This window comes from Phyllobates terribilis, unplaced genomic scaffold (assembly GCF_046119375.1).
Source record: "Phyllobates terribilis strain yellow unplaced genomic scaffold, ASM4611937v1 Scaffold_11__3_contigs__length_659146591, whole genome shotgun sequence".
NCBI lineage: Eukaryota > Metazoa > Chordata > Amphibia > Anura > Dendrobatidae > Phyllobates > Phyllobates terribilis.
The window spans coordinates 187,583,053-187,601,989 of record NW_027362771.1 but is presented as its reverse complement, the minus strand read 5'-3'; the positions used below and the strand labels follow the sequence as shown (position 1 = coordinate 187,601,989).

The following is an 18,937-nucleotide window of genomic DNA, read 5'->3' as shown; positions in this document are numbered from 1 at the left end:
GTTGGAGGGGAGAGTTAAAAGTGTTAAATAGCTGTTTGGGGTTGTAGGATAGGGAGAATTGGTCAATAAAGGCAGTGACCGAGCCTGGAGGTCGGTATATGACCGCCACTTGTCAAAGGGGGTCTTTTTACCCCCATTAACCACTTCGATATTGGTGTCGCGATTGACATCTGTATTTAGGGGTTAATCGACCCCGTTCAGTAACAAAACCGGCTGGGGGCAATACCTCAGGGTGTTGGCTGTCATATAAAGCTGCCATATCCGCAGGATTTGCGCCCGCTGGGAGGCGCTAGTCTCTTATTCCTCAGTGCCGTTACAAAGTGGTGCTGAGGAAAAAGGCCTCTTAATAACTGCCGTTAAAAGGCGTATCTGCTTTCATTAAGGGAATAAAGGAAAATTGTCAGCAGGTTTTTGTTACCTCATCTGAGAGCAGCATAATGTAGAGCAAGAGACCCTGATTCCAGCAATGTACCACTTAGTTTACTGGGTTCAGCAGTTGAGATAAAATAATTTTTTAGATGAAGCATACAGCAGAGCTCATAAAGCTAACCTCGCCCACTAATCAGCAGCTTTCTTTGTACATTATATATTGAAAGTAAGCTGCTTTGCGTGGTTGGACCAGGATGCATGGGAGGTTTAGTCCTATAGTGTTAATCTCTTGCTGATAAAAGACACATTGTACAAAGATATTTATTTTTCAATTACATATTAACAAATATAATATGTCTACATGTGGCAAATATAATATATTAAGTTATGCTGCATGCAGAATCAGCACATTTAGGCTGTGTGCCCACGTAGCATTTTTCAAGCGTATATGCTGCGGAATTTCCGCAGCGTAAACGCTTGAAAAACGCATGTATATCCGCACCCCATGGTCCCCAATGGGATTCCGCAAGTTCTATGCACATGCTGCGGATTTTTCCGCAGCGTTTATGCCGCGTTCAAAAATCCGCAGCATGTCATTTAATTTTGCGTTTCCGCAAGCGGAATTGCCTTTGTCCAATGCATAAAAAACGCAAGGCAATTCCGCATGTGGAAAAAGCGTGATAAACGCGCGAAAAATGCGCGATAAACGCGTGCGGAATTCCGCATGCGTTTTTCCGGGAGAGGACTTGCATTTATGCAGCAGAAATTTTCTGCTTCATAAATGCAACGTGGGCACATAGCCTTAACTTCTGCTGTAAAAATTCCAGCACTGTCCGTTATTAGTAAAGTGCATGAGGAACAGTATTAATTATCAACAGAAAATTGTAATTTTCTTTTGCAGAACATTGTGGTGAAGCTTCATGCCCTTACTCTTGCTGTGTCCAGCTATGAAAGTGAAGTATAAAAATGCTGACCAAGTTTAGTTTCCAGCAGTGTTATACATTTTTTTTAATAGGGCAATCAAAAATTTACATATTTTACATATTAAAACTGAGAAGAATATAGTATCAGACATTAGAATCAGACCTAAGAATAATGGGCTCATTTATAGCCATCATATAATTATCCAGCAGATCTGAGATTGTCAGTCGTAGCAGCATTAATAGAGAAGCCATTGGAAAATTCTGCTTCAAATGTGGTGGGTATCTCTAAAGGATTACCCCTGGCACTAATTATGTATGGGATGGTGGTCACATAGGTTTGTTTGTATACTATTAGTCATGCAATATATGCAGTGTAGTGCCAATGTTAGTAGTGCATTCAATGGTATCACTGGAAGAGAATACTCTTAATCATAATGGGAAGGGGGGGATTGACTCTTCTTAAGAAGACCAGCAATGTAAGGAGTCTTATTGCCAATGCGCGATGGCAAAAACATTCAAATTAGCTCTCTAAGAAATAAATCTTCCAAGCGCCATTGGAGGTAGTTGCTCTGCAAGTCAGTGCCCCACCTTTCAGCTTGCGACTTGACTAGGGATACTAGCTAAGCCAGACATCCAACTACCGACACCTGTTTCTGGGAAACCCTACAGATGAAATAAACCTTCAAAGTGTCTTCAACAGTAAAGAAAAATAAAATATGGACCCTAGACAACTAAATCCATTGCTCAAATTAGGTGTGCCCACATGCTCTAAACAGTGGCCACGTTGGGACTTCAAGCACCGAAAAGGCTATATTAGAACATTGGGCAAGGGCCTTATCTTTTTCTAGTGGTAACATTTATGCCTTCTCTCCTCTTCGGTCCATTAGTTATTAGTAGTGATATGAAGGACTAAAACACTTTTCTGTAATACTGCATCATTTACTGCAAAACTTGCGTAATTAATAATATCTGGTAATACGTGTACTGTCCTAAGGTTATTAACCCCTCGCCAACGCCACCAATTTTCATTTCTAAGCCTGCATTTTTCTCTCCCTTTCTTCCAAGACCCATAAGTTTTTACTTATCTGTCAAAATAGCCGTATAAGGGCTTATTGTTTTGTGGAAAAACTTGTCCAGTACTTGAGAATCCTATCTTAATTGTTAATGTGCCCTATTTTAAAGAAAAAAAACCTAAATACTCCATACCCATACTTCTGTTTTGAAGGAGTGGTGAATGTTACAGCCAATCAGCATCCACTGATTTGCTGCAGTGGTGACATGACATAACAATGTCACATGCCGCTGATAAAGGAAGCAGTAACATCACTGGGAGGTATGTGCTTTTTTCCATTAAATGGGACACATTAGCAGTATAGAAAGGGTTGTCTAGTAGTGGACAGCCCCTTTAAGTTATTGTAATAATTTAGAAATTTTGGATTTTAAATTTGGCTTAGAATTTAGACATTTAGCTTACAGATTTAATGATCTAGTATACAAATCAGATTTTCTAGTACTGAACATGGAGCTGCTCCGTTCATTAAATGTGTTTTGCTGCTCTTGCCACGTGATATGGATATGTAGAAAGGAAACTGTGATGCATTTACTTTATTGTGGGTCTCTGGAAAATCTCCTGGAATCACTTTGTCTAGTAGACACTCAATTAGCCACCCATTTAAAATAATAACTGTGTTGAATGCAAATTTATTTATAATATGCATATACTTTATGACATATAAAATAAAGTGTAATTGAATAAAATTAATTTAATTATATGATGTAAAAAGTAGTGAAAGCTCAGCCATTTTTCATAGGAATAAAAGACTTAATAAAATCTTATATAAACTGGATCACAACAAATGTGTATGTAAATCATTATCCCGTTAGAGCATTTGTTTTTCATTAATACTCTGGTATGTTTCACTTTCTGTAGTTCTTCCAAATATTACTACAATGCAGATGGTGGATCATGAGAACATTGACACTTCATAAAATGCTACATGTTCACATATACCTGCACTAAACATAGTTGCCTGGGATGTTATTTTTTATTATATTGCACTGCAACTAATTATACTGACGATGAAATATGCTTGTCATCTTACCGCTCACTCACCCTACTGTTTTAGTATATTTGATTACTATTAGAATTTTACTGAAAAATAAAGAGTAAATAAATTGCACATAATTAAATATATATAAATGGATAGAATCAGAATCAAGTTTCTGATGCTATCAATTTAGTCGTGTCTGACCTCTGGACACTCTGTAGGCAAGTTCTCGCTATGCTTCCCTAGTTTCCACAGTTTCATTCAAGTGTTATATTGCTTCTGATTCTATCCATTTAGTAGTGTCCATTCCTTGGATACACTGTAGGCAAATTCTCACCATGCTTCCCTGTTTTCCAAGGCTTCAATCAATTACTTACTGATCATTCTCGTGACATTCTTGATGGTATCCAGCCATTGGGCCTTTAGTCTCCCCTGTTTCCATTCACCAAGTAGCACCTTGTTTTCTAATGAATTTGCCATCGTCACATGTCCAACATAGTTCAGTTTATGTTTGGTGATTTTCCCTTTCAGGGACAACTCTGAGTTTACAGTGAGAAAAAAAGTATTTAGTCAGCCACCAATTGTGCAAGTTCTCTCACTTAAAAAGATGAGAGGCCTGTAATTGATATCATAGGTAGACCTCAACTATGAGAGACAAAATGAGAAAACAAAAAAACAAATCCTGAAAATCACATTGTCTGATTTGGAAAGAATTTTTTTTCACATTTTGGTGGAAAATAAGTATTTGGTCAATTACAAACAAGCAAGATTTCTGGCTCTCATAGACCTGTAACTTCTTCTTTTAGAGGCTCCTCTGTCCTCCACTCATTACCTGTAGTACTGGAACCTGTTTGAACTTGTTATCAGTATAAAAGACACCTGTTCGCAACCTCAAACAGTCACACTCCAAACTCCCCTATAGTGAAGACCAAAAAGCTGTCGAAGGACACCAGAAACAAAATTGTAGCCCTGCACCAGGCGGGAAGACTGAATCTGCAATAGGCAAGCAGCTTGATGTGAAGAAATCAACTGTGGGAGCAATAATTAGAAAATGGAAGACATACAAGACCACTGATAATCTCCCTCGATCTGGGGCTCCACACAAAATTATCTCAAGAACGGTGAGCAAAAATCCCAGAACCAGACTGGGGGACCTAGTGAATGACCTGCAGAGAGCTGGGACCAACATTACACAGGCTACCATCAGTAGCACACTACGTCGCCAGGGACTCAGATCCTGCAGTGCCAGACGTGTCCCCCTGCTTAAGCCATTACATGTCCGGGCCCATCTGAAGTTTGCTAGAGAGCATTTGGATGATCCAGAAGAGTATTGGGAGAATGTCATATGGTCAGATGAAACCAAAGTAGAACTGTGTGGTAGAAACACAACTTGTCGTGTTTGGAGGAGAAAGAATGCTAAGTTGCATCCAAAGAACACCATACCTACTGTGAAGCATGGGGGTGACAACATCATGCTTTGGGGCTGTTTCTCTGCCAAGGGACCAGAACGACTGATCCGTATACATGAAAGAATATGTGGCCAATATGTGGCCATGTATCGTGAGATTTTGAGTGCAAACCTCCTTCCATCAGCAAGGTCATTGAAGATGAAATGTGGCTGGGTCTTTCAGCGTGACAATGATCCCAAGCACACCACCAGGGCAATGAAGGAGTGGCTTCGTAAGAAGCATTTCAAGGTCCTGGAGTGGCTTAGCCAGTCTCCAGATCTAAACCCAATAGAAAACCTTTGGAAGGAGTTGAAAGTCCATGTTGCCCAGCGACAGCCCCAAAACATCACTGCTCTAGAGGAGATCTGTATGGAGGAATGGGCCAACATACCAGCAATAGTGTGTGCCAACCTTGTGAAGACTTACAGAAAATGTTTGACTTCTGTCATTGCCATCAACGGATATATAACAAAGTATTGAGATGAACTTTTGTAATTGACAAAATACTTATTTTCCACCAAAATTTGAAAAACAAATCTTTCCAAAGCTGACAATGTGATTTCAGGATTTGTTTTCTCATTTTGTCTCTTATAGTTGAGGTCTACCTATGATGTCAATTACAGGCTTCATCTTTTTAAGTGGGAGAACTTGCACAATTGGTGGCTGAATAAATACTTTTTTCCCCACTGTATATGATCCAGAACATCATTGTGGGTAATTCTAACTGTTTGTAGAAGTCTTCTCCAGCATTACAGCTCAAAGATCTCAATTTTTCTTCTGTCTGCTTTCGTGAGAGTTCACATCTCACAGTCATATGTCACTACTGGGAACACAATTTCTGTAATCACTCTTTGTTTGACGGTGACTGAGATGTCGTTTCACTTCCATATTTTGTCCATGCTCACCATGGCTGCATACCCTAGTACTAATCTACAATTGATCTCTGCTGTCAGTTGAGGGATCCAAGAAAAACAAAGCTCTCAATCACTTTTGTTTCTTCATTGCTGTAGCATCGGCGTCCCTGCCTCCTGCTAGGCAGGGACGCCGTTCCCCTCACCTCTCCGCTCCGTGCCCGGCGTCTTCCTCCCGCTCTGCTGGCAGCGCGCGCTGCTTCCCGGCCTCTGTGCTTAGGGCGCGCGCGCGTGCGCTCCCCCTCTCTTAAAGGGGCCGTGCGCGCCGTCCTAAGGAGTCCCCGGCCAATGGCCGGAGGACCTCACCATATATAAGGCACCTCCTCCAAAATGGAGGTGCCCGAGCAATGTTGTTGCAAAGCCTTTCAACTCTGCTTCAGCCCTCAGGTCCCTTTACCAGTTACCTGCCAGTCACCTGCCAGATTCCTGCTTGATACCTGCCTGATATCTGCTTACCTGCTTGCTATCCTGTGGTCCGACAGTCTGCCTACCAGCACCTGCCAGTCTGTCTATGGATCAGTCCGCCTGCGGACCAGGAAGTACCTGCCAGATACCTGCCTGATACCTGCTTGCCTGTCCAGAGACTCTTACTCGCTCACCTGGGAGCGCCTACCTGGAGGCCCTGCCGTCACTTGCCGTGACCACCTACCTGTCCAGAGACTCTTGCCTGCTCACCTGGGAGCGCTCACCTGCTACCTGCCTGCTAGCCTACCTGGAGGCCCTGCCGTCACTTGCCGTGACCACCTGCCTGTCCAGAGACTCTTGCCTGCTCACCTGGGAGCGCTCACCTGCTACCTGCCTGCTAGCCTATCTAGAGACTCTTCCCTGCTGTCACTTGCCGTGACCATCTGCCCGTCTAGAGACTCTTTCCCTGCTGTCACTTGCCGTGACCACCTGCCCGTCTAGAGACTCTTACCCTGCTGTCACTTGCCGTGACCATCCGCCTGTCAAGAGACTGACCCCATCACTTGCCGTGACTTCCTGCCCCTTCTACCCAGAGACTGTCCCTGGCACTTGCCGTGACTACCAGCCCGCCTTCCCTGGGAGCCACCCGCTTCCTTACAAGGACTGCCCCTTTGTATAGTTGCTCAGAGGTTCCACCTCCCAGACCCGTTACAGTTTGCTCGGGCCATGGAACCCGGTGGCACCCAAGCTCCTTCGCTCTCGAACCTATGCCATGAACTGTCCCGTCAAAGGTCCCTGAGCCACCTGCGTAGTGTTAACTCCCGCCTGGACACACTGACTACATCTTCAGGACCGGCTTCCAGTCGCACGACTCCTACCCCGGCAGCGCCGCTGACCATCAATTCCATGGCATCTCTTCCCGGTCCCCGCCTCACCGCCCCGCCTCGTTTTGGCAGAGATCCCGGTCAGGCACGGGGCTTCATTAACCTGTGCACTCTGCACTTCGAACTGTTGGCACACCAGTTTTCCACCGACCGGGCCAAAGTAGCCTTCATCATGTCCCATCTCACGGGGGAGGCGCTGGCTTGGCTAAATCGTCTATGGGAGAGAGGAGACCCCCTGGTGTCCAATCTGCCAGCCTTTCTCTCTGCCTTCCGGAAGGTCTTCGATGAACCAGGACGGAGGACCTCATCCGCCTCATCTCTGCTACGCCTCCGCCAAGGAAGTCTCACCGTGGGCCAATATGCCATACGGTTCCGTACCCTTGCTTCGGAGCTTACCTGGGATAACGACGCCCTGGTGTCCGTCTTCTGGGAGGGTCTGTCCGGCCGTATTAAAGATGAACTCGCCGGTCGCGACATTCCTACCACTCTCGACGACTTGATTACACTTGCCACCCGGATTGACATCCGGTTCCAGGAGCGCACCAAAGAGGTCACCCGTGAGAGGAGGTTTCCACGCCTTGCCCCTACCTTCCAGAGATCCGTCACTTCCTCCGTTACTCCTCCGGCACACTCACCCGAGCCTATGCAGGTCGACCAGACCAAGATGGTCAAGACCCGTCAGGAATTACGCCGTGCCGAGGGGAGCTGCTTCTACTGTGGCAGTAAGGAGCACCGGATCCGTTCCTGCCTGGAGAGGTCGGGAAACGCCTGTGTCTATGATCGCTCAGAGAGGTCACCCTAGACAGAGATAAACCCTCTCCATCTCTAATGCTGTCGGTCTCTATCATCTGCGGGGAGAACCGTTATTTTGAACTGGCTCAACTTGACTCTGGAGCTGCCGGAAATCTCATTTCTCTGTCCCTGGTAGAGAAATACCGCATTCCCACCAAACCTCTGGCTGTACCCTTATCTGTCGCCGCCGTGGATGGGGGCCTCTTACCACATCCCATCCAACTCATCACCGAATCCATAACTCTGCAGGTGGGAATGCTGCACTCTGAGAGCATCTGCTTCCATGTTCTGCCTGGACTCTCTCACGCCCTCTTGCTAGGCCTACCTTGGCTCCAGAAACACGCACCCGTGCTTGATTGGCAGACCGGAGAAGTTCTTCGCTGGGGACAGGACTGCCATAAGACTTGTTTAGTTCCCGTTCATCCTGCTCGTCCTTCTCCTACCCCAGCCAATCTACCCGGCCTTCCGGCTCCCTATTGGTCTTTTGCGCTCGTCTTTAATAAAAGAGAAGCAGAGACATTACCCCCTCATAGACCATACGACTGCCCAATTGACCTGATGCCCGGCGCTACTCCTCCCCGTGGGCGTATTTACCCTTTGTCCGCTGCTGAGACCCGGTCCATGTCTGAATATATTGAGGAGAATCTGGCCCGGGGATTTATCCGGAAATCTACTTTCCCGGCGGGAGCAGGCTTCTTCTTCGTCAAAATGAAGGACATAGTAACATAGTAACATAGTAACATAGTTTGTAAAGCCGAATAAAGACTTGCGTCCATCAAGTTCGACCTGTTAGTTCTGTAATTGCTAAAGTTGATCCAGAGGAGGGCAAAAACCCCAAATGATTTGGCCAATCTTCACCTGAGGAAAAATTCCCTCCCGACTCTGAAACCAGCAGTCAGAATAAATCCCTGTATCAACCTACTATTTTATTTTATTTTTAAGTATATGCTGAAATCTGCCTGGTATCTAGAAATGCATCCAGTCCCCGCTTGAACTGGTGTAGTGAATCCGACATTACCGTCTCCTCACTCAGTGAATTCCATATTCTCACTGCTCTTACCGTAAAGAACCCCTTCCTATGCTGGTGCTGAAACCTTTTCTCTTCCAGTCTTAGTGAGTGCCCTCTTGTTACCGTAATATCCCTCCTTTTGAACAAATCCCGGGCAAGATCTCTATACTGTCCCCTAACATATTTGTACACATTTATTATGTCCCCCCTCAACCTTCTCTTTTCCAGGCTGAATAGTCCTAGTTTTGCCAACCTCTCTGGGTATTGCAGTCCCTCCATTCCCTTTATTAATTTTGTTGCCCTCCTTTGTACCTTTTCAAGCTCATTTATATCCTTTCTATATATTGGGGCCCATAACTGAGCACAGTATTCCAAGTGTGGTCTGACCAGTGCTTTGTACAGTGGAAGAACAATGTTCTCATCCTTTGCAGCTATACCTCTTCTGATACTTTGGGCACTCCAATTTACCTGACTTTGGGCACTCCAATTTAGTTTGCTATCAATCAAGATGCCCAAGTCCTTCTCCATCTCTAAATTCCCCAATGATTTCCCATTCAGTGAGTACTGGTGACTTCCATTTTTCCTTCCCATATGTATGACCTTACATTTCTCCTCGTTAAACCTCATTTGCCATTTAATGCTCCACCTACCCAGCTTATCCAAATCCCTCTGTAGGTCTGCACTGTCCTCTTTTGTATTAATTGTTTTACATAACTTTGTGTCATCTGCAAATATTGATATTTTACTATTTATCCCGTTGACTATGTCGTTAATAAAGATATTAAATAACATTGGGCCTAGTACAGACCCCTGTGGTACCCCACTAGTGACGCTTACCCAATCTGAGTATATTCCATTTATAACCACCCTCTGCCTTCTATCCTTTAGCCAGTTAGCTACCCACTTGCAGACATTTTCCCCCAGCCCCATCATTCTCATTTTGTATACCAACCTATTATGTGGCACGCTATCGAACGCTTTTGAGAAGTCGAGATACACGACATCCACTGGTTCCCCCTGATCTACTCGAGAGCTAACCTCCTAGTAGAAGTCAATCAGGTTTGTTTGGCAGGAGCGATTCCTCATGAATCCATGTTGGTTCGGGATTAAAAGATTATTAGCATCAAGATGCTCCGTAATTGCCTCTTTAATGAAGCTTTCAAAAATTTTGCCCACAACGGACGTCAGACTCACCGGCCGATAGTTTCCAGCGTCACTTTTCGCTCCCTTTTTGAATATTGGCACTACATTCGCCTGTCGCCAATCAAGTGGCACAGACCCAGTCTCAACAGAGTCCTTAAATATAAGATATAACGGTCTGTCTATCACATTACTTAGTTCCCTTAGTACCCGTGGGTGTATGCCATCAGGTCCTGGTGATTTGTTTATTTTAATGTTACTGAGGCGTTTCTGTACCCCAGCTTGGGTTCGATTTGTCATACTTAGTGGAGGATTAAGTTTGTCACTTCTCATTTCTCCTGTTAGTTATATTTCCTTTGTGAAAGTTGTCGAAAAAAAATTATTTAATAGATTAGCTTTATCCTCATCTTTCTCTATGATTTTGCCTTCCTCACTTTTTATCGGTCCAATATTATCCGATTTAATCCTTTTACTATTTATATACGTAAAGAACAGTTTGGGATTTGATCTACTTTCCCTAGCAATACGTCTCTCTGTTTCCTCCTTCGCTATTTTTATTTGTTTTTTACAGGTTCTCGTTTTTTCCTTGTAACACATTAATGCTTCCTTACTGTTTTCCTGTTTTAATCTCTTGAATGCCTCTTTTTTGCTATTTAACGCCCCTTTTACGTTCTTGTTCAACCATATTGGTTTCCTCTTATTTCTGGCCCTTTTATTCCCATACGGTATATATCTCTCGCACTGAGTATTCAGAATTCTTTTGAAGGTTTCCCATTTACTATTTGTATTCCTTTGATTAAGAACTTTGTCCCAGTCAATAAGTTGAAGGCTTTCTTTCAGCTGATCAAACTTCGCTCTCCTTAAGTTTAATATTTTTGTTGTTCCCTTATTGAAAACCCTACTGAAGGGCATTTTGAAGTCGATAATATTATGGTCGCTATTACCTAGGTGCCCCCCTATCTGTACCTCAGTTAATCTATCAGGCCTATTAGTCAATAATAAGTCCAACACGGCCTTCCCTCTCGTTGGTTCCTGCACTAGTTGGGAGAGATAATTATCCTTAATATTTGTCAAGAACCTTTTTCCTTTCTGAGATCTACAGGTTTCTGTTTCCCAGTCAATATCCGGGTAGTTGAAATCCCCCATTACAATCACTTCATTATGTTTTGCTACTTTGTCTATTTGTCCTAATAGCAGATTCTCATTCTCCTCTGTTATATTTGGTGGCTTATAGCAGACCCCCAGTAATATTTTATTATTATTTTTAGTTCCCTCTATCTCTACCCACATGGACTCGACCCCCTCTTCTCCCTCTCCTATATCTTCCCTTAGTCTGGGTTTTAGACATGACTTTACATATAAGCAGACTCCTCCGCCTTTCCCCTGTTTCCGGTCCCTTCTAAATAAACTATAATCTAATAAATTTACCGCCCAGTCGTAGCTATCGTCTAGCCAAGTCTCTGTTATACCTACGATGTCATACCTCTCCTCCGATATAAGCGCCTGCAGCTCATCCGCCTTATTGGTCAGGCTTCTTGCGTTGGTCAGCATGCAAGATAAAACTTTGGGGTTATTTAGCATCCTATTCTTCTCTAACGATCTAACTGTACTATCCCCACCCCCCTCTCCACCCTCATTATATTCACTTCTCCCCTTCCCCCTTGCTTGCCTCACATCCCACCTATTTCCTTGGTTCCCCCCCCGTCTCTAGTTTAAAAACTCCTCCAACCTATTAGCCATCTTCTTCCCCAGCACCGCTGCACCCTCCCCATTGAGGTGCAGCCCGTCCCTACGGTAGAGCCTGTAGCCGACCGCGAAGTCGGCCCAGTTCTCCATGAACCCAAACCCTTCTGCCTTGCACCAACTCTTTAGCCACTTATTCACCTCCCTAACTTCCCGTTGGCGCTCCTGTGTGGCTCGCGGGATTGGTAGTATTTCTGAGAAAACTACCTTGGAGGTCCTTGCCCTAAGCTTCCTACCTAGGTCCCTGAAATCATTTTTAAGGACCCTCCATCTACCACTCACTTTGTCATTGGTGCCGATGTGGACCATGACGGCTCACTCCGTCCCTGTACAGACTGTAGAGGCCTTAACCAGATCACAGTGAAGAATAAATACCCCCTTCCGCTCATTCCTGAATTATTTGACCGTCTGAGGGGGGCTAGAATCTTCACCAAGCTGGACCTCCGTGGGGCGTATAATCTGGTCCGTATCCGTCAGGGGGATGAATGGAAGACGGCATTCAACACCCGGGATGGCCACTATGAATATCTTGTAATGCCCTTCGGTCTCTGTAATGCTCCAGCCGTCTTTCAAGAGTTGGTCAATGACATCTTCCGTGACCTTCTCTACTCCTGCGTGGTGGTGTACCTGGACGACATCTTGGTCTTCTCTCCAGATCTTCTCACTCACCCGAGGGACGTTCGTCAGGTCCTGCTCAGGCTCAGGCAGAACCACCTCTACGCTAAATATGAGAAGTGCCTCTTTGAGCAGACCTCGCTTCCGTTTCTGGGCTACATAATCTCTCAGACCGGCCTACAAATGGACCCTGAGAAACTGTCTGCCATCGAGAAGTGGCCCCGACCAGAGGGGTTGAATGCTATTCAGCGGTTCCTGGGCTTCGCCAACTACTACCGCCTCTTCATTCCGCACTTCTCTTCCCGGACTGCCCCTATCTCGGCGCTCACCCGTAAGGGCGCTAATCCCAGAGAATGGTCGCTCGAAGCAGAGGAGGCCTTCCTTTCCTTAAAATGAGCTTTTTCCTCCGCCCCTGTGCTGCATCGTCCGGACGGCAACAAACAATTCTTTCTAGAAGTCGACGCTTCCTCCTCTGGAGCCGGAGCAGTACTTACCCAAAAGTCGTCTTCCGGAAGAATGGTAACTTGCGGCTTCTTCTCCAAACTCTTCTCCTCTTCTGAGCGCAATTATTCTATAGGAGACCGAGAATTGTTGGCCATTAAGCTGGCACTGGAGGAGTGGCGTTACCTGCTCGAGGGGGCTCTTCACCCGGTAATAATTTACACGGACCACAAGAACTTGGCTTACCTCCAGAGTGCCCAGAGATTTAACCCGCGCCAAGCCCGGTGGTCCTTGTTCTTCGCCCGCTTTAATTTCATTCTTCATTTTCGCCCGGCTGACAAAAACATCAAAGCTGATGCCTTATCCCGATCCTTTTTGGTCTCTGATCTTGAGGAGGAGCCTAAACACATCATCGACCCCGCCAAAGTAATGCAGGTGGCCCCCGTGAATCTAAATCGTCTTCCACCCGGTAAGACGTTCGTAACTGTTCCTGATTGTGAGAAGGTTCTACACTGGGGACACTCGTCCAAGCTAGCTGGCCACGCTGGTCAGAAAAAGACCCTCGAGCTTATTTCCCGGCATTACTGGTGGCCTACCCTGCACAAGGACGTAATAGACTTTGTTTCAGCCTGTGTGTCCTGCGCCCGCAACAAGGTTCCGAGACATCTGCCAGCCGGCGGTCTCCTTCCTCTTCCTGTACCTGCTGCCCCATGGCAGCATATAGCTATGGACTTTATAACGGACCTCCCTGTCTCTGCCAGTTGTACGGTCATATGGGTGGTCGCTGACCGCTTTTCCAAAATGGCTCACTTTATTCCCCTGCCGGGTCTCCCGTCTGCATCAGAGTTAGCTAAAGACTTTATCCATCATGTCTTCCGTCTTCATGGTCTTCCTCTCCACATCGTATCCGACCGAGGGGTTCAGTTCACCTCTCTTTTTTGGCGAGCCATGTGTAAACTGCTGGGGGTCACCTTGGACTTTTCTTCTGCTTATCACCCACAGTCCAATGGCCAAGTAGAACGGATCAACCAAATTTTAACCAGTTACCTCCGGCACTTTGTTAATGCTCACCATTCCGACTGGGTGGACCTTTTACCGTGGGCCGAATTTTCTTACAATAATCACGAGAGCGAATCTTCCTCCAAATCCCCGTTTTTTGTAGTCTTCGGTCAGCATCCTCGGATCCCGTTTCCCGTCTCCGCCTCGGTGGACAATCCGGCTGCGGAATCTCTCGTTAACGAATTTTCCTCCATTTGGGAAAGTACCAGATCCGAACTTCTTCAGTCATCCGAGCGGATGAAAAAACAGGCTGACAAGAGACGTCTGGATCCACCACAATTCCGTCCTGGAGATAAGGTCTGGCTCTCGTCCAAATATGTCCGGCTCAAGATTCCTTCCTACAAGTTAGGGCCTCGGTTCATCGGCCCACTGGAAGTTATCAAACAAATCAACCCGGTGGCCTATAAATTGAAACTCCCGGACAATTTGCGAATTCCTAACTCCTTCCATGTATCTCTACTCAAACCCGTGATACTTAACTCTTTTTCCAAGTCTACAGGTACGCCTCCTGCTTCGGTTTCCGCTGAAAACGAGTTTGAGGTAGAGAACATTCTGGCCACAAAAAGGGTAAGAGGAAGAACCTTTTTTCTAGTGGATTGGAAGGGGTTTGGTCCTGAGGAGAGAACATGGGAGCCCCGGGAGAACATCCATGCCCCGCTCATCCTTGATAAATTTCTGTCTGGCCTAAAAAAGGGGGAGCCTAAAGGGGGGGGGTACTGTAGCATCAGCGTCCCTGCCTCCTGCTAGGCAGGGACGCCGTTCCCCTCACCTCTCCGCTCCGTGCCCGGCGTCTTCCTCCCGCTCTGCTGGCAGCGCGCGCTGCTTCCCGGCCTCTGTGCTTAGGGTGCGCGCGCGTGCGCTCCCCCTCTCTTAAAGGGGCCGCGCGTGCCGTCCTAAGGAGTCCCCGGCCAATGGCCGGAGGACCTCACCATATATAAGGCACCTCCTCCAAAATGGAGGTGCCCGAGCAATGTTGTTGCAAAGCCTTTCAACTCTGCTTCAGCCCTCAGGTCCCTTTACCAGTTACCTGCCAGTCACCTGCCAGATTCCTGCTTGAATCCTGCTTGCTAATGGTTCTTATGCATCATTTTACTCCAACACTTGAAACATGCAAGTACTGCTTCTTCATGATTATGACTGCATAGAGATTGAAAAAAAAGGAGAAAGGATGCATCATTGTCTTGTGCCCATTTTAATGTTGTACCATTTTTTATCTCCATACTTGTTTCACAATGAAGCTTCTTGATTGTTGCAGAGTGACATGATTAATATACAACTGCCACATTCAGTGCTTCCCAAAGCTTATTATCCTCAACACAGTCAAAAGTCTCAGTGTAATCAATGAAGCACAGGTAAAACTTCTTCTGGTACTCCCTCATCATTTTTGTGATCCACCTCTAGTTTGCAATGTGATCTCGGGTCCTTCTCCCCAGCTTGGGAGTTAGGAAGTTCTCTATCAAGGATGTTGCCCAAGCACTTCTGAATGATCTGTAGAAGCATCTTGCTGGTGTGGGGAATTGGTGATTTGTTTTAGAGTTGTCACAATCCCCACAAAATTTCAAAATCTTTTGATTTAATGAGTATCAAGTATGAGTGCCACACACAGAAATACATGGACTTACACGTCTTGGCATGCTAACAATGAAGGTATTAATGGTTGTCTGAGAAATGCTGTGCCATGCGGGATACATTTGATTCTTTTCTTTTTCAGCCATTTTGATGTAGATTGAGGAGAATCACATTTTTTTTGTAAAATTTAATATATTCACCCATTTCTATCTCATACCTAAAACACTAGAATTTAAAGAATTTCTTAGAAAGTTGATTTCAAAATAAGAAAAATTACTATTCAGTGCCCTTTAAAGTGTGTGTGTATGTACCGAAGTATGTATTAACAACTCAGTACTAAGAAGCTATACTTTATGCCAAGTTAACTAAGTGTTAGGTATGAAATGTGCAAATGCAACAAAGCCAATGGTTTACTTGTAAAGGAGAATAATGTCAGAGAAACATGTATTTCTCTTTAAGGTAAAAGTTGAAATCTGTATTAAAATGTAGAAAGTGTAAAACAATAGTTATTCCTATCATGGATGGTGCTACATTGTCTGCCATCAAGTTGGTAGTGGATTTGTTGAAAGATGTATTTTAAGATTAGTGCTTGCAACTGCTCTAAACGGTCATATGCGAGGTATCCGGAGTCAGACTTGATCAGGTTTGCAGATACAATGCAATACTGTTCAATATGACTGATTTTGTAAAGGTATTCAATACATAGAGATTATTATTTTTACTTGCCATAAAAGAAGTAATAGCAGCTGTGGAATACAGTATTATTAACGGAGTTCATTACAGTGCAAATGAGGAGAACTGGAAAAAGAGACCGGATCATTATGTACAACAAAGTTCTATGAGTACACAGTACATCGGACAGTTTCGATTTTCCAGTGATGTAGAATCACTCATTATGGCAGCTCTATGTACCATTCTTTTTAACAAACTGACGTACTATGATGTTAGAGCCGTGTTGTTGTAGACATTCCCTTTTGTGGGCAACACACCTTGTGGCTCTGGTCCTCTAGATCGGAGTTAATTATAAATATATATTATATGTAGTTTCAGAAGTTTCTTTGTGTAAGGAATGTTTTCTGAATCACCATAAGCAGTGTGTCTGGACTATGGTATCTTAGGCCTGGAATTCAGGTACCTCTTGCACTTACTAGCACATGCGACATCATGACGTTGGGAGCGACCAAGGATTCTTGCCACAGAAGTGAAAGCTGCCCTGGTCCAGCTGCCACTGAAGACCAGAGTGGATTGCTCAATTCTAATGAGCATACTTTTATATAGGTTTCGGTTGGATGTCAATACTGAGTAGGTAAAAGGTCCCCAAGCTGAGATCTCAAAAACCACAGCTATGGTATTGTGTGTGCTTTGTTTTTCATACACATAGACATGTCCCCACTGCAATGGCTATGGGTATTCTGTGAGTTATGATTTATACCGTGTGTCCATATATTGTACGTTTTGACCATATGTATGTAAACCACATCCAAAAAGCCACAGACCATGAATCTCAACTTGAACTACATATATATAACAAACTGTCCACGCTTTCAGAAGTGGAAAAATGCAAACTAGTTTCTCATTCTAGACAATCTCTTTAAATAAATTGTCTTCAGAGACCCTTCTCAATATTTTAAGCAGTATTATGGCTTTTTATGAAGAAGAATGTGAAATATTTGGTCTTTGTCACATAAATAACTATTCTGTTACATCATGTTCGCATTGTTTATACTGGAACCGTATCTGCAAAATTATAGCCATCATAAACATAATTGTCAACAGTGAATGAAAGAAGATTTCAGTGAATTTGATGTTAGTTTTACTGACACAAAAAAAGTCTAACTTTATCAGCAGTATGATCTATAAATATAAATGGCATCACAATTTAAGTTTCCATCAGCCAGCTGCAATAGCGTAGGTGTCACTCACCTATCCCGTACCAGCATCGGGCTTCGCTTCTTCCTTCCCCTTTGGCCTGCTCTCTCTGTACTATTCCACACTGGTTTACTATGGTAAACCATGTACTATTGTACACATCTGATGTCCTCATTCAAAGCCTTTTCAGGCCTGCTCAGCCGCTACATGGTATTTGAGTGTTCATGTAGTGGTGCACACTGCTACCATGTGCTTTCCAGGACCAGGAGTCAAGCCACACTTCCAACTTCTCTTCTGCTAAAGCCAGGTATCTCATTATCTATTCAGATGTTCCTGAGTGCTCTCTAGCATCCAGCTCCTACTGCCAAACACTGTTCTGCTTTTCTTGGTGCAGTCTACACCATTAACTCTGCTATATCAAGGTACCTGTCAGCGTACTCACCTCTGTTATTCCAAAGTGCTGTTCACTCTGTCAATTATGCTCGACATAGGTATCTACCAGCCTACTCATTTCTGCTATTCCTTGTGCTATCTGCACCCTCAACTCTCCTGTTCTAGGGTACCTGCCAGCCTACTCATCTCTGTTATTCCCAAGTTTTATCTGCAGTCTTGCAAATGTAACTATAAAGAGGTAGGGAGCAAAGGTATGAAGTGTTATGAGAAGTGATGTAGTCTATATATGTAGCAAATATGAATGCAAACTGATGGAATTTACGGAGGGTGTTGTTGGCAGACAATGCCAGGAAGTAAAATCTTTTATTTGAATTTTATATTAAATACAACATAAATAGTTATTATTCCAGCAATGATGATAAGAATTGCTGTAATACCTTAGTTATTACTAACAACCTAAAGATCATTTACGTATTCAGCATTCCTGAAAATATTTTCCCCATCGTACCGCACAGTCCATTCATGTGCAATCCATAATCTTAATCTACAGTAATTGATTTGTAATGTAAAGTGAAATTTTAGTGAATCTCCACAGAAGCAAATAACAAAACCTTTTTTTTTGCACTCTCTCTTTCGTTCAGAGACTTCTGCCAGGTCTAGTCATAAAAATCTCTCTCTATTTATCTATCAGAACTCTAGAGAGTTTCTTGATGGAGTGCGTAACTTTGTTTGGATGTAATACATTGACGGGTTAATGGCTACAACCATAAAAGTTATTCAATTGTAACTTGAAACTACAGCATGAGGTTCCGGGTTTTAATGTCCTGTTAAGCAGAAGGAGCTTCATTGTATAACCACAAGCTGATTGAAAAAGTGAAATAAGAGTTTAGTGAAAGCTAGTCTGGCACTGCACAAGGGGCGCTGATCTTTGAAGGGTCCACAGCTAATGCTCTTCTTATACATGTTTCATGGGTGTATGTGTCAGTAGAAAAAGTGAAAGCATTACAAGGAAATGAGTAAGTATAAGTCACACTTATTCCAGTTACAATGAGTAAGACCTAGATAAAATCAGACTATGATGAATTACAGCAGCTCCTAAACTGTGTGATGTTAGGATAATAACAATGCTGTAATACGATAGTTCAAAGAATCCACACTTTTTATGTATATTTAATATTAGGCATTGTTTCTTGTCATCAATATATATATAATTTGGTGCCTTATAAGTTTACCAATATTAGGGCATGATTTTTTTTTTCTTATCATGTTATTTTATTTATTTATATATTTTATTTATCATTAAGCTTTGCGTATAGGCA

General features: G+C 44.0%; 1 protein-coding gene across 10 annotated transcripts in view; it reads left to right on the top strand.

Annotated features, from left to right (window-relative positions):
• Positions 1 to 18,937, top strand: part of NAV3 (neuron navigator 3) — an 837,776-nt gene that overhangs the window by 512,272 nt on the left and 306,567 nt on the right. The window contains exon 1 of one of the 10 annotated variants that reach the window (XM_073651890.1): positions 18,478 to 18,634. The exons of the other annotated variants lie outside the window; for them this stretch is intronic. The gene's annotated coding sequence lies outside the window, so the exon portion shown is untranslated. Of the gene's footprint in view, positions 1 to 18,477; positions 18,635 to 18,937 lie in introns of those variants that run through there. 10 annotated transcript variants of the gene reach the window in all.